The 15,893-nt window shown below is 36.6% G+C and overlaps 2 pseudogenes; one reads left to right on the forward strand and one right to left on the reverse strand.

Annotated features, from left to right (window-relative positions):
• Nucleotides 1–1,159: 1,159 nt before the first annotated feature.
• Nucleotides 1,160–1,456, reverse strand: LOC105291964 (annotated as a pseudogene).
• Nucleotides 1,457–10,404: 8,948 nt separating this feature from the next.
• Nucleotides 10,405–13,765, forward strand: LOC105291974 (annotated as a pseudogene).
• The last annotated feature ends 2,128 nt before the right edge of the window (nucleotides 13,766–15,893 follow it).

Here is a 15,893-nt window from a genome sequence, read left to right on the forward strand (position 1 = left end):
TTTAGCATGAATCAGTACTTCATTTCTTTTTACGGCTGAATAATATTCGGTCATATGGATATACCACATTTTGTTTATCCGTTCATCAGTTGATGGACATTGGGATTGTTTCCATTTTTTGGCTATTATGAATAATGTTATGAGCATTTGTGCACAAGTTTTTGTGTGAAACTATATTTTCAGTTCTCTTAGATATATACCTAGAGGTGGAATTCCTGGATCATATGGAAACAATGTCTAGCTATTTAAGGAATTTCAATGTTTTCCATAGTAGCTACACTATTTTACTTTCTCATCATCAATGTATGAGAGTTCCAATCCTTCATATCCTTGTATGAGAGTTTCAATCCTTCATATCCTTATTATTGTCCATCTTTTTCATTATAGCTATCCTAGTGGGCGTAAAGTGGTATCTCATTGTGGTTTGAATTTGCATTTCCATAATGACAAATGATGCTGAGTGAGCATTGTTCATGTGCTTATCAGTCATTTGTGTATCTTCTTTGGAGAAATAGCTATTCAAATCCTTTGCCCATTTTTAAAATTGGATTGTCTTTTTATTATTGAGTTGTCAGAATTCTTTAAATATTCTGAACCCTAAACCTTTATCAGTTATATGATTTGCCAACATTTTCTCCTTTTCACTTTCTTGTTAATGTCCTTTGAAGCACACCAATATTGACTTTGATAATATCTAATTTATCCATTTTTTCTTTGGTTGCTTGTGCTTTATGTGTCATATCTAAGAAACCATTGCCTAATCAAAGGTCATGAGGATTTACTTCTCTGTTTTCTTCTAAGACTTTTGTAGTTTAGCTTTTGCATTTAAGTCTTTGATCCATTTTCATTAATTTTTATTGTATGATGGGGGTCCAACTTCATTCTTCTGAGTGTGGATATCTATTCCATTTTCCAGGCTTCTATTTAAAAATCTGGAAAGTATTGATAGAGGAACTGATATAATTCTTTTTTTTATGACATCTGTGAACTGTTTATTATGATTAAATATCATTCTCAGTACTGTCTGTTGCTTCCTTCTGAGCCCCTCACTGAGCCCCAGGAAGGGATCTCAAGTAGATGATGGGCCAGTTGTGACCTCCCCCTAATGCCAGCACAGCAGCCCTTTCTGAAAAGGCTTTATTGCAGGGGGACAGGGGAGTCAGTTCTTGGCTGCCACCTTCCTCATGGCCACAAGGATGTTGCTCAGCTCCTCCTGCTTCCTCTTGGCGGGGATGTGTGTCCCCATCCTTTTCTTGATGAACTTCAGGGCCTGCTTGTCCTTGGAGACCTTGAGCAACTTCACGGCGTGCTGCTTATAGGAGGCAAAGCCACACACCTCTCTGATCATGTCCCGCACAAACTTTGTGTGCTAGGTGAGGCACCTGCAGCAGCAACTATGCCTCAGCTTGCTCACGTTCTTGGTCACTTTGTGACTCTTGTTGAGGCCTATGGCCATTAGAAATGCAGAGCCATGGCCATTGTTTTTCAATGGCTATCACAGCAGAAGGCAGGAACTGATATAATTCTAATGAAATACAATATGAGCAATAAACTGAAAACTCAGAATTTCTAGGTTCATTCCAGATTACGCTGATTTTCATCTGAGGGACATCACTAAATCTCTTTTGTTTAACTTTGAAATCATTTGAGCATCATAGATTTGTAAAACCCTGAAATACCAAATGTTTATAGGTTTTAGTAGTTTCTTATAGGGCATTTTTAAAGAGCAAATTGCTTGAGCTGACTTTGAATTTCTCAGTTGGCACAGTAGACTCTCCATATGCACGGATTTCATATCCGTGGATTCAGTCAACCATAAATTTAAATGTATGCATATATATTTTATGTATATAATATATATATATATACACACATACACACATATTATTGCTGTCGTGCACTATGTAGTTAGATGATAGTCACATCAGTACTGAATGTGTATAGATTTTTTTTCTTGTTATTATTTTCTAAAATAATACAGTATAATAACTATTTACATAGTATTTACATTGTATTAGGTATTATATGTAATCTAGAGATGATTTAAAGTATATGAAAGAATGTGTTTAGGTTATATGCTAATACTATGCCATTTTATGTAAGGGACTTGAGCATCCTCAGATTTTGGTATTCGTGGGGTTCCTGGAACCAATCCCCTGTGGAGACTGAAGGACAGCTCTAATTGGTATTCTGAACATGAAGCAAGCATAGTGAACAGTATATTTTATATGTCTTATTTGAGTATTACTTTCCATATTTTTACAGCAGTGATTGGACAGTCAATATTTTTAGCTTTATCCTCTTGTTTCATGACATTTATTAACTTGGCTTTAGTCATTTTGTAGCTGTTATATTTGAATGCTGTTCTTCTATCATCTATAATTCTTTCTTGCCTTTTTGCAGCTATATTATATAACTATTTTATTTAGAAATGGTCAATGAAATTACTCATCCTAGCAGATGAAATATCTCAAATTAGTAAAGTTTGGCTTCATCTACCTCATTTTTGAAATTAATGCATTTTCTAACTTAGCATTCTTGGTCAAGAAAACACTGGCTGCCTTTGAAAATGTTATGGAAATAAAAGCAGATATAGCCATGCACTTATTTTCCTCAAAGACATTCAGACTCAAGGCTTTTCTCCAACCTAGCTGTCATGGAACTGGCATTCTAACAAACAGATGCTGTAAGCAAGAATGTCAATTATTAATGCCCCATAGCATTGTCACAAACAGACCGCAAAATCTTTTTTAAAAATTCTTTTACATACATAGTACAGATTCTGCTTTGACACTGTGTGCTCTAAAAGCTGCAAATACATTTTAGGAAATACTGATGAAGCCATTACTGCTCTGTCCATTTGTTCATAGTATATATCATTACTCAAGAAATTTAAGAACCATAATGATGGAAAATCACACAGAAAGAAAAGAAAAGGAACATGGACTCTGTCAGAAACAAGGGCTACATTTTTATTCAAGAGGTCCCTAATGATGGAAAATCACAGTGAAAGGCAGAGGCGAAACTGGGATTCCATAAAGGACCTGACACGCACCAGTAGTACAAGTAGCAGAACAGTCATAGCAGACATGTAAAAATAGAGAAAAACAAAATTAACAAGAGACAAGCTGTACTGAGGTTGATGCACAAAACAGCAACAAATCACAGTGAATTCTGAGGATTAATTTCAAAGAATTTTCTGAAATAAGTAAGAAGACAGACAGCATCAATATTAATGAAGTTGAAATGGAACTCCAAAAGAGCCACAGCATAAAATGGCACATGAATGTTTTGTTTTTAAATGGATTGTAGATTGGATCACAGGACCATCAGGAAAATGAAGGGACATTCACAAGAACATCATAACAGGGCCAGCTGTGTGATAAGCAATTACAACATCAGAGCTAAAATCTCCAATGTAAAAGAAAAACATCAGTGTTGAAATAAAAGAAAATGTCAACAGTCTGCAGATGAGGTAAAAGAAAGTGAAGAATAGATTTTATTGAGACTCAATAGCCTGCACTGTGTCAATATCGAATGTCTTTGATAAAATAGACAATAGGCATTTGAAGAAAGATCAGAATTTGATTCCATCTTGTATTGCACTCAATTTCCCTTCAGATTGTCAGCTAAGGCAGCCCTGGAATCAGCCCAATGCTTCTACTGCTTAAAATACTTGCTGGTTGTAAACTAGATGCTTTTGGAAGCTGTATAACTTTGACAGGCTCCTAGAGTTCTGCAAATGTATCTTTCATGCATTCTTGCAAATCGAATTTTAAAATGAATATTTTAAGTGTGTTAATAGAGCAGGCTACTTAAAGGAACGTTATGCTCTAAAGTATTATAAGAAGGATTTGTTATTAAAAGACAAATTATCATATCACTGTTGGTTTGATGAAGTGCTGACCTCCAGGTGGACAGGTGCAGGGGTTGTGTAGCAATGCAGTTGTGGCAATTCCACTTGGCATTTCCATTGCTATGTGGTACCACAGAGAGAGAAAATAACACCCACTTCAAGCTTTTTTCTCTCTTCCTATAGCTCTACAACATTTATGATTGCAGGCTGTTGAGCTTTTTAAACCGCTAGCTGAGCCAAAGCCTGTTTGCAAGGAAAGGTAGAGGATAGGAAGATTCACTTTCTATCTACAGTTAGAAAAGCAAGTCATGGCTGGCACAAAACAGCCTCTGTGGGGTTGAGTTCTTTGCCAGTCTGTCCCCAAAAGATGAGTGGGAAGTTACTGGCATTTTGGGAGAACTTGAACTAAGGGGCTCTTTTGCTTCGCTCTCTGCACTACCATAAAGATATAATATTAGTTCTGGAGTTATTTTAAAATATGTCCATGGACTCTTTGGTACTCTTTCCTTCAAGAGCTGGCATTTACTTTTAATTCCCCTCTCCTTGAGTGTGAACTGGTCTTAGTGACAAATAGAATATGCTGAACTATGATGGGGTATGATATCGGAGACTAGGCCATAAAAAGCACGGAGGCTTCTTCCTTGCTCACTCTTGAATCAGTCACTCTGGGGAAAGTAATGCCCATCTCATGAGGTAATCTCAAGAAGGCACTCAAACAGTCCTTTGGAGAGGCAACACACCTACAGCCTGCATTACGTCTATAACTCTATTTCTCCAATTTCAGTGGAACAGTCATCCACCCACCTCCTGTGTAGGACCAATACCTCCATTCGTGCCCTGGATTCTATTCTCTTCTGATTTCTCAGAGAACTCACTTAAGCGATTACTGCTTTTTCTTGTTCTTAACTTTAACCAACCCATCTTTATTGGCTTCTTCCCATTCACATTGAAGCATCCTCAAGTGTGTCTTGTTTTGAAAGTTCTTTGAAATAAATACAAAGTAGGGAGCATAAATAAATTGAGTGAAATTATAAAACCCAGGCAGAGCTTAGATGAAAGATCCTGACTCCTTCAAATGCAGAAAGCATCTTCCCAGAGAGCCTCTGTGCCCCATATGCTAACTATTCATTCCTTCAAAACAAATATTTGTTAAGCACCTTCCAGGGTTGGGGCAGAAAGCTGGAAATGTTTTCATTCACCAGAAAAATAGAACTGGGCTCCAAATTTCCAACTGGAATTTATATTTTTCATGACTTTCCTAATTAGAAAGTTAGAGAGAGAAACATGTTTTCTTTGTAGTTGGGAAGGAGTTACCATAAATAAGGAGTGAAATGCTTACCATTTGGATGAAGCCTTTCCACCAAGACTTACTCCACTCCTTGTCAATAAGAAACAGAAGTGGAAGCATGGTAACTTTTACAGATTCCTGACATTAAAACATTTCTGTACTCAAAACAGACAGCTGTATTCTCGTATACTCAAATATTCTAGAGTTAAAGATGAAATAATACAATTTAAAAACCTAATTTCTTTTTAAAAAAACACAATGGCATCAAAAATATGAAATACTTTTCTGACTGAAGACATTCAGGGCCTGTACAGTAAAAATTACATAATATTGCTGAGAGAAATTAAAGACGACCTAACTAAATAAAAGGCACGTTAAACTTTGTTCATGCGGTTGAAAACTCAGTATCCTTAAGATGTCAGTTCATCTCAAATTGATCTATAGAATTGAGGCAATCCCAATAAAAAAATTCAGCGGGTTGTTTTATAAAAATTGACAAACTGATTCTAAGATTCATGTGGAAAAGCAAAGGACCTAGAATAGCTAAAGCAACTTAAAAAAATGGAACAAAGTTTGAGGATTTATTCTAATTTTAAGACTTTATAAAGGTTCAGTAATCAAGACAGTGAGGTGTATTGGCATAGAGATAAAAAATAGATCAATGAAATAGATAGAGAGTACAGAAATAGGCCCACAAGTATACAAATAATTGATTTTTGACAAAGGTATAAAGGCAATTCAATGAAAAAAGGATAATGTTTCCAATGATCAATGCTGAAATGTTTGTATATCCACATACAAAGCAATGAATAGGTATATACATATCTCAAAACTTGTCAAGTTGTACACTTTAAATATATGTAGTTTATTATAGTTATTATATCCCAATATAGCTGTCTAGAAACATTAAGATTTATTTCTGAAAAATAATGTGTAATTTTTCATATGATGTTGTCAGAAGTCTTCTAGATCTTAACTGGAAAGCCATCTGGGTTAGGATCTCCTCTGGATGGAAAAATACAAGAGGACAGAACTTGATCAGGGCAACCCTCTTCCTTGGTCAATTCGCACCAGGCTAAAATCAGATGCTACCATTAGATTATCTTTTCTTGAACTTAAAAAAAATTTCTTACTATATTAGATTAGAATTGATGATCAGAACCAGTTGTCATTGTTGCTGAAAATAAAAGAATAGAATTTTAATTTTGAAAAGAGTAAGGTAATTCTCCAAAATAAATTCTAATTTTAGAATGACACGATTCATCCAGATATTTTTTCTATCATCCTTGATAAACTGAGTTGGTTCTATTCTATTAGGCAGGAAATCCTATTAAGTTTAATGCTAAGAAAATTAAATGATTCCTAGAATTACCCAGAATAAAATTCTAAGGGCAACATTTTCAATTTTAGTATATTCTGACAGTGTAATAGCTATTAGAATAACAATTGGGCTTGGTTTAGTGGTTTGCCATTCAAAAGACCCAGCTAAATGTCCATCACGCAATGAATGGATAAACAAATATGGTATACATACAATGGCATGTTATTCGGCCTTAAAAAAGATGAATTTTGAAAACATGCTAAGTGAAACAAGACAGACACAAAAGGACAAATATTTAATTCTACTTACATGAAGTACCTAGAATAGTTAAATTTATAGACAGAAAGTAGAATAGTGGTTACCCAGGGCAGGAAGGAGCAGGCAAGAAGGAATTGGTACTCCATAGGTACAGATTTCAGTTGGGGATGATGCAAAAGTCCTAGAGATAGATGGTGGTGATGATTGCCTACCAATGTGAATGTACTTAAGGCCACAGAATCGTACATGTTAAAATGGCAAATTTTATGTTATGTATAAGAAACAGAAGTGGAAGCATGGTAACTTTTACAGATTTTACCACAGTAAAAGTAAATATTTTTTAAAAGGCTTGGACTGAGAACCAGTTCTGACACTTAAGAGTTATGAGATCTTGGGCTATAGGAGTCACAAGTTCCTCATATGCAAATGGGGATAATAATATTTACCTCACAGAATTTTTGTGAGAATGAGATAAATTATGTAAAATATTTAAACAGTTTTTTGGACAAAGTAAAAGTAAAGAAATGGTAGCTATTATTCACCTCTGTATCTCCAAGGTCAACAATATGTTGAATAAATAAATGAGTGAGTAAAAAACAAATGAAAAGCAGGGCACTTTTTCCAGTATATCTGAAATATTAGAACAATAGCCATAAAAATGACTATTACTATTTGCATAATGATTCAAAGTTCACAGAGAGCTTTCACATTCATCACCTCATTTGAATGTCACATTAAGGAAATGGGTAGGGCAGATGTGAGAACAGGAACCTACAGCATGGCAGCAACCAACGAGAATGGTACAACAGAAGAGTGCTGTACAGCAAACTTAAACTTTAAAACCAGGTTTGGAGTCCAGGGTCTCTTCCATAGGCACAACATGAAATGACAGACAAGACAGGAAAATGTGCCAAACATAAGATCACATGAGGGATTGGTGGGTACTACCAGTTTGGTTCCTTTGCCCCAGATATCCCCCCTTTCCTCACACCTAAAAATTAGCTACTATGCCTCTGGTAATTAGGGGTTAAAGTGGGAATTCACAGAACCTGAGAAAAGGTACCTAGATGGTGAGTGAGAACCAGAGAGGATGAGAAAAAGAGAAATCTGACACCGATTACCTTAAAGGAAGGAGCATTGTCCTACAATCTCGTTTCCATTGCTGTAAGAAAGTCCTGGAGCAATAAGGAAGGCTTCCCATTTCTTGGCCCATGACTTCTTCAAGTCATTGTCTTTCTCTATATTTATATGATATTGTACTTTATATAGGGTGGAAGATGGAGAAGGCAAAGTTAGAAATAGACAAAGAAATAGAGCACTAGCAAACTGGATCAGATTAGATCTAGACTATGATTTTTACTAGAAGTCGAGGCAGTGACTTAAACAATAACTGAAGACAGTATTGACCAAGGAATGGGACTGTCTTCCTTTATTGCTGCAGAGCATTTTGCATCAATGAAAATGAGACTGGAGTCTCCCAAGCATTATTATCTGTAGCAACTCTTCATAATTCCCTGGGCTGTCTTTTTGTTTGTTTGTTTTTTTCAGACTAGATTTTTGGAGGTGTTATCTTCTACCTGCAAAATATAATTTCTGCCCTTAAATTCTGCAGCTGAAGTATGTACCAAATTCTCATTTATTTTAAAATGTTAGAATTGAGTCATAAGAAAGATGGACAGCCAGCCATACAATCACCCTGAAAAGTGCTTGAAGCAAAGCCCTAGTGAGATGACTCCCACCTCAAACTGCATGGCAAGCGCACAGTTCTCCCAATGCCTTCATCACGATAGAGGTGATCTTCCTGTCGTCTCCTTTGTTGTCTGCCTGCCTAAGATGCTCTTTCCGGCTCTAATGAGTGAGACTACAGACACATGTCATCTCTCCTTTCTCTCTACTCCTCTGACCTCGGATAGCATGCAGCCAGATTCTGTCTCCATCATTATTGCAGAAAGTGCTATCTTTAAAGGACAATGCCTTTACAGTCTTGTAAGAACTCCAGCTGATCTGGCAAAGGTTGTAACCTATTTCACACCTTAAAGGACTACTCTTTGTTTTGGGGTGTCTTTAAAAAGCAACACTCTACAATGACCTATGTAAAAATTTTCTATGTAAAAATTCCTTATGTCCTCTACTGCTATGCTTAAAAACACACTGAGTGGGCATAAATGTTAAGATTCGAAAAGCTCAGTGTTACAAATTATTAAAATGTTATGAAAAAAATAAAATAATGTTTTTACTTGTACTTCGTAAGAATCTTTAAAATAAACAGAATCGTCTTGAATGAACATCTATACAACAATATATTTTCAGATTACATTGGATTGTTGGTCTACTAGAAGATACCAAGAAAATTTCATATGGATATGAAATTGTGATAGATTCTAAGGCTACTGTCAGGAAAAGAAATATCTACTCTTAGTATTTGGTGTCCAGAGATAGTCTGATGACATAGATGCTACTTTCACTGCTTCTGGGTTAAAGAAGCAACTGAGGCATATAGAACCTTGACGACAGATGAGGACGATAATGTCATGGAGCCTGTGGGTAGTTCAGGGCCCCTGGAGGAATGCAACTCAAAGTAGGAGGGGCTGTGTGCTAGTGAGAAAAGAGTCTTAGAGAGGAGATGGAATTCACAAAGTTTGAAGCAGGCAGCAGGTGGCCTAAATAGTAGATATTTAGGAGATTCTGGAAGAGTACATGAAGAGTGTGGTAGTTTGCTTGAGCTGTGATAACAAAGTACCACAGATGCGTGGCTTAAATAACAGATATTTATTTCCTCACAGTTCTGGAGGCTTGGAGTTCAAGATCAAGGTGTCAGCAGGGTTGATTTCTCCTGAAGGCATCTCTCCTTGGGTGGTAGGTGGCCATCTTTCTGTGTCTTCATATAGTCTTCCCTTCTGTGTCTGTATCCTAATTTTCTCTTTTTGTTTCGTTTTGTTGGTTTGTTTATTTTGTTTTTTAAATTTTACATATAAGTGAGATCATATGGTATTTGTCTTTCTCTGCCTGACTTATTTCACTTAACATAATACCCTCTAGGTCCACCCATGTTGTTGCAAATGGTAAGATTTCATTTTTGTAATGACTGAGTAATATTCCTTTGTATATATTTCCTCTTCTTATATTGGCACCAATCATAGTGGATTAGGGACCACTCATATGATCTCATTTTACTTTAATCACCTCTTTAAAGGTCCTCTCTCCAAATACAGTCAATTCTGAGCTACTAGAGGTTGAGATTTCAACATATGAATTTGGGGGTGGGGGACACAGTTTGTTTCATAATAAAGAGCATTCTAGGCAGAGACATAAAGTCATGAAAGTATATGATGATCATCAAGGGTTTGTTGTAGTAAAAGTATAATGCGTTTCTTGGGGAGTGGAGAGAGGTGGGGCTGGAGAGGTAGATGGAGCTCACAGGATGAGCGGTCTTGTCTACCAAGCTGAGGAGTTTGGATTTTCATGTGAAGACTATTAGAAGCCATGGACATTTTTAAATTATGAAAATGACACAACCCAATCTGTTTTTGAATGTTCTGTCTGCATTGGGATTGAATTGTAGAGAAGGAAAGCATTTGACAGCAGGGAAATGGATTAGGTAATTAAGAGTGAATCCAGAGAGAGGGGACAAGCTAAAAGAAGAGGGTTTTAAGGTGTTACGTAGAGACCGTAAGGGAGGAGATGGTGTGGAAGAACCTGAAGCTCCAACTGAGGCAGTCTATAGAAGAAGGTCTTGAAGGAAGCCAAAGGGGTGCAAAAGGCACAGAGAAGATCAATGAAGAAAAGAAGAAAGATGTAAGAATTAGGAAAGATTCAGGTAAGTTTATAGATGGAGGAGAATTAAAGGATTTGCTGCCCGACACTTGTTTTTGTTTTTATTTGCTTCTGCAGAGAGAACGGTGGATAAAGTCTGGGACTTGTGGAGAAGAGCAAAGGTTTGGAATAGCCACTGTGAATAGGAAGGAAATAAAACAATTTCTGAACCATGTTGAAACCCCAGTGAGGTAAGGCTCTCATAAGAGTGTAGAGAGGCCAGAGGAGGAGTCGAGAATAGAGAAACTACGAAATTGAACTAGGTTGATTTCTGTTTGGACAGCTGACAGAGTTGATGAGGCCAAAGTCCTATTATCTGGTCTTTCAAAAACTTTGGGCTTGGGGAAATATTGGAAAGCTCTGGTCCCTAAAGAAGATGAAAGTAAAAAGATAGAACTCTAAAAAGTAAGTACATCTGGGGACCATTAATTACTGAAAAAAACAAAAACACCCTCAAAACAAGAAACAGGACAGGAGAAGTAAGCACTTTGCCTCTTGCAATGTTAAATAACTAGCTAGAAAGAGTTCTTTGCCTAAATCTTCATAATAAAGCATTTTATTTGGTTATACTTCCTATAAATCTTAAAATCAGAAAAGTTTTATTTAAATTTTGTTATATAAATCCCCCTGAAAAACAGCTTGAATTCTCTTTTATGCTCTTGTCATCCTCTTGGGGTTATGAGTTTGATTAGTAAAGTGGACCTGTAATTTCTAACTTCACACTCTACACTTTAACTATTCATTATTCCCCTAATTTCTCCCTCCAGAAATCATTTTCTTTTAGACAGCTTTCTTTAAAAAAAAAAAAAAACTGTCCATAATATTAAAATGAAAACTAAAAAAAAGGCATTTATCTTGTTTATTTAGGTTATTCTACAGGAATTTTTAAAGTGAATAAAGCTGTGCTTTAATGTTCATAGCATTATTCACAATAGCCAAGAAGTGAAAACAACCCAATTGTCTATTAATTGATGAATGAATAAATAAAATGTGGTATTGTCCATATAACTGAATCTCATTTGGCAATAAAAGAAATAAAGTACTGATAGATGCTACAGCATAGATGAACTTGAAAACATTATACTAAGTGCAAGAAGCCAGACACAAAAAGCCACATATATGATTCTGTTTATTTGAAACGTCCAAAATAGGCAAATCCATAGAGACAGAAGGAATATTAGTGGTTTCCAGGGGCTGGGAGGACAGGAAAACGGGGAATGACTGCTAACGGGTATTGGTTTTCTTTTTGGGGTGAAGGAAATGTTATAGAATTAGATAGTGGAGATAGTTGCACATTGTGAATATACTAAAAAACACTGAATCATACATCTTAAAAATGGTGAATTTTATGGTATGTCAACTATATCTCAATAAAAAATAAAGCCACTAAAGATTAAAGTAGGGTCTGTATGATACATTAAGCATGGTACATAGAAATAAAGCATTTACTCCAATTTAATGCTCCCCCTCAACTAGTTTATTTTGCCTTATTATACTTGTCTATCACCCTAAGCTATAAAGTTATCTAAGATTTTTCTAAAAAGGAGTCAAACTTATATTTTAATCAGTTGGTTATATTTCCTTTTTCTATGAATTTAAAATTTCTACATACATTAAACATTTCATATTTATGCCCATGTTTGAAAAGTCTCACTACATAGCCTAAACCCGTAATGGTGAGTCTGGGTCCATAGTCTGTAAGTCAAACAGTCAGGGGTGGAATAGGTATTATACTACTTGACAAACTCTCTTATGCTGCATTGGGAGAATCAGTTAAATGATGATTGGTTGAGGTAACATTTTATAATTCATGCAAAGTAAGTGATTGGCTCAAAGGAGATATTAAATTGGCTTAGAAGCAAGATTTTCTTCTTTACCAAAACCAATTAAATACATTCATGGCCTCTTTAAAAAATGGAAAAAAAAAAGAAAAGAAAAGTAAAAAAAATTAAAAAAATAAAACAATGGAAGGAAAGAAAGAGAAAAAGGGGAAAAAAGGAAAGGAAATTTTGCAATTTTCTAATGTCTGGTCTTTTTTTTTAACATTTTATTTTATTTTATTATTAGTTTCGAGTATACACTACATTGGTTAGACATTTGTATAGTTTATAAAATGATCCCTCTGATCATTCTATCTTCTTTCTGGCTTTACACATAGCCATTACCTTACTGCTGACTACTTTCCCTATGCTGTGCTCCCCATCCCGAGACCATCTCTCAACTACTAATTTGTACTTCTTTAATCCTTCACTGTTTTCTCCCACTCTCCCAAATTCCATCCCCTCTGGCTGTCACCAGGTTGTCCTCTATATTTGTAAGTCCATTTTCAATTAGTTTGTTCTTTTTTGTTCCTTAGATTCTGCATATAAATAAGATCATATGGTATTTATCTTTGTCTGACTTATTTTACTCAGCATAATCCCCTCTAAGTCCATCCATGTCATTGCAAATGGTAGGATTTCATTTTTTTATGGCTGAATAATATTCCATTGTATATATGAACCATAACTTCTTTATCCAATTGTCTGTTGATGGGCATTTAGGTTGCTTCCATATCTTGGCTATTGTGAATAGTGCTGCCATGAACATAGGGATGCATTGATCTTTATGAATTATTGTTTTGGTTTTCTTTAGATAACATTCCCTGATGACCTGCAACAAGGTTTCAGGTTGACACCAGCAGTGCTCGATCTAGTCACTGATCTTCCCCAACAGAGAGCAGCAACACATGTGGAGTGAGGGGTTGCTGTTGCGGGAACTGGCTGGTTACTTCTGTTGTTAGCATCTTGGTGCAGGGGCTATATAATGATGACAATGTTTGGAAGCTTCCATTTGCAATTGTTGGCCACCACGAAAATCTAGTTTTTGAAATGGAGTTTTGCTAGCTGGAAAAGCAGAATCCAAAGACAATCATCATCATATGAACCAGTTCATGGCTCACGCTGCCTTTGACCTCATAGATGAGAATATGTGGCTGTCGAGCAACATGTATTTGAAAACTGTGGACAAATTCAATGAGTGATTTGTTTCAACTTTGTTACTGCAGGTCATATGAAATTTATTATGCTTCATGTCATAAGGCAATAAGATGGAATAAAGAACTTCTTTACTGATATTCACGATTTATACATAAAGTTTGCAGTGAATCCATTTTATGAACCCAATTCTATTCAATCAAGCTCATTTGACAGAAAAGTTGTTTCTTGGGAAGAAACACCTTTTAAGCTAAATGCAAAAAAAATTAAAAATAAACAATGTCACTACAGTGAGGTATACTCAGGAATGTGTACATTGTAGGTTGCCTGATTAAATAGCCTGGAAAAGTTTTTTTAAAAAGTGCAAAACATAAGCAAAATCAGAAACCAGACTTCCTGCAATTTATCGCAAATAAGGTAGCTCTAGACTTATCTGTCATGGTAAATTGAGGGCTAAAGTTGGCCCCCAACAATTCTTCTCCTCCCTGAATTTTCCTCATATTTAGAAGTGGTGTGTCTTAGTCAGCTCGGGCTGCTGTAACAGAACTGCATAAACTGGGTGGCTTAAACAAGAGAAATTTTTTCCTCACAGTTCTAGAGGCCAGAAATCTGAGATCAGGGTGCCAGCATGTTTGGGTTCTGGTGACAGTCCTCTTCCAGGTTGTAGATGGCTGCCTTCTTGTTGTTTCCTCACATGGTGGAAGGAGAGTGAGCTAGCTCTCTGGCCTCCTCTCATAAGGACACTAAACCTATTCATGAGGGATCCATCCTCATGACTAATTACCTCCCAAAGGCCCTATCTCCTAATACCGTCACATTGAGGAATAGATTTCAGCATATGAATTTGGACGTAGGGGACACAAACATTCAGTCCATAAATGGAGTTTAATTATCTCTCTTCTTCAATCTGAGCTTGTGTTGTAGCTTGCTTTGACTAGTAGAACACAACAGAAGTGGCTTTCTGGGACTTCCAAATTCAGGCCTGAAGAGAGCTGGCACTTTACCTCTTGTACCTTGGAACTTGAGCCATCATGTGAGAAGTCCAGACTACGCTGTAGAGAGAAGCCACATGGAGTTACTGTGGAAGATGAGATACCATACGGAGAGAAGGCCACATGGAGGAGCATTGAGGCACCAGACATGTGACTAAAGAAGTATTTGTATGTTGTCTGCTCCAAACCCAACCACTATGACTGCAATCATTTTAAGTCACAGAGTTTGGAGGTGGTTTTTATATAAGAATAGATAATTAAGGCAGAAATTGGAATCTGGAATTATGATGCTAGTGTATAACAAAAACCTAAAAACATGTGGCCTTGGCTTTGGGACCAGCTGGAGAGCAGAGACTAGAAGGGCTTTGAGAAGACTATAAATGAAGGTAGAAGGACAGTGATAAAATTGTTATTGAATACTGGAGAAAAAATGCAACCCATTTATGTAGTGAAAAGTTTTGGCAACCCTGTCGACTGTGGTAATATGCAAGATAGGAAACATACCTAATGAACTTGCAAATGTGGCTAAGGAGATTTGCAGGCAGAATGTTGCAAGTACTGGTTGGTTTCTTTTAGCTGCATGTGATGAAATGTGAATATAGAGTCCAAGCTAAAACTTTGCTGGCAAAGATCAAGTCCAATGTGCCGCTAACTAGACAACAGGGCTTCTAAGAACTTTAAGTACATACTTTTGGATTTTCTTTGCTAGACAAAAAGGCTTCTGAGAATCTTGAGGGTATTGTTTCATAGCATCTGACTCTGAATCCAATATACAGGGTGTCTGTCTCAACGAGATTTGTGGATGTGGCTTTTTATCTAATGGAGATTATAATTTGATGTACTGGAAGCCCACAAAGTTTTTTAAAAAGAAATTATACAAGCATGGCCTGACAGGACAGAGAGAGTTTAAAAATGACAGAGGCCTCTGAGACTCCAACATTCTCTGGGCAAGAAACAAGCAGAGAAGGCTACTCAGTTGCAAACATAGGCCATTTCTTATAGAAACCAAGGAATGATTCAGAGGGCAGAGCCAAGGGCCTAGAGCCGCAGTCCCAACCTTTTTGGGACCAAGGGCTAGTGCTCCTATGAGAATCTAATGCCTGATAATCTGATGTGGAGCTGAGATGGTGATGTCAGTGCTGGGGAGCAGCTGCAAATACAGATGAAGCTTCTCTTGCTTGCCACCACTTACCCCCTGCTGTGTGGCCCAGTTCCTAACAGACCACAGACAGGTACTGGGTCTGTGGCTCCAGGGGTTGGGGACCCCTGGCTTATAGAATTTGATAGAACTACTCTCAGCAAGCAGAACTGGGACTTAATCAAGGAACATTTTCTGATCTTAGAATTGAAGAAAAGTGATAATATGTGCTTGGCCTAATTTCAGAATTAC

Source organism: Pteropus vampyrus, unplaced genomic scaffold, assembly GCF_000151845.1.
Source record: "Pteropus vampyrus isolate Shadow unplaced genomic scaffold, Pvam_2.0 Scaffold2, whole genome shotgun sequence".
In the NCBI taxonomy this organism is placed as follows: domain Eukaryota; kingdom Metazoa; phylum Chordata; class Mammalia; order Chiroptera; family Pteropodidae; genus Pteropus; species Pteropus vampyrus.